This window comes from Mastomys coucha, unplaced genomic scaffold (assembly GCF_008632895.1).
Source record: "Mastomys coucha isolate ucsf_1 unplaced genomic scaffold, UCSF_Mcou_1 pScaffold22, whole genome shotgun sequence".
Lineage (NCBI taxonomy): Eukaryota > Metazoa > Chordata > Mammalia > Rodentia > Muridae > Mastomys > Mastomys coucha.
In genome coordinates, this window is record NW_022196905.1 from 207,740,088 (window position 1) to 207,740,992 (window position 905).

General features: G+C 42.8%; 1 non-coding gene across 1 annotated transcript; it reads left to right on the forward strand.

The window, feature by feature from the left end:
• The first annotated feature begins 740 nt into the window (after window positions 1-740).
• On the forward strand, window positions 741-905 carry LOC116071480. The gene has a single exon (XR_004110914.1). It is a non-coding gene; the product is annotated as a U1 spliceosomal RNA (small nuclear RNA).

Consider the following 905-nt stretch of genomic DNA (forward strand, 5'->3'; position numbering starts at 1 on the left):
CATAAAAGCATGTATGAGTGTGTTGTGAGTATATGTATGTGTTTGTATGAGTGTGTTTTTATATGTGAGAGTGTGTGTGAGTGAGTGATTTCACCTACATATGATAACAACATAGACAATTTAAGAGGAGGAAGGGACCTGCAGTAGGTGGAAGGACTACAGAGGATTTTGGGGAGGTAACCTGTGCAAACTACACTGACAGGCATTTCGAACACCCTAATCAAGCCTGGCCTGGTAGTTTGCAAGCTATTTAAACAAATTAATTTGTTGAAGCAACTTTCCCAGCTTGTTCTCATCTGACTCCTTATAATGCAATTTCTTCTGCACACTCTCATACAGTTTTCACTATGTAGTATCATAGTGGTACCACTACGTATCTATACCACATACACTGTGGTACAGAACCCAGCCTGGACCAGAAACCAACATCACACTGTTTGTGCTTCACCAGGTATTTTGTTACATCAACACAAAATGATCGAAGACAAAAGGCTTTATGAAAACAACAAAATGTATCAGTGATTCAGAGAATATAATTATAAGTAGAATAAAACAGATTTAATTAAAAGTAGAACTACCGGCCGGGCGGTGGTGGCACACGCCTTTAATCCCAGCACTTGGGAGGCAGAGGCAGGCAGATTTCTGAGTTCGAGGCCAGCCTGGTCTACAGAGTGAGTTCCGACAGCCAGGGCTACAGAGAAACCCTGTCTCGAAAAACCAAAAAGAAAAAAAAAAAAAGTAGAACTACCTGGCAGGGGAGATACCATGATTAAGAAGGTGGTTTTCCCAGGGCAAGGCTTATCCATTGCACTCTGGATGTGCTGATCCCTACGATTTCCCCAAATTCGGGGAAACTCGACTGCATAATTTGTGGTGGGGAGGGATTGCGTTCGCACTCTCCCCTG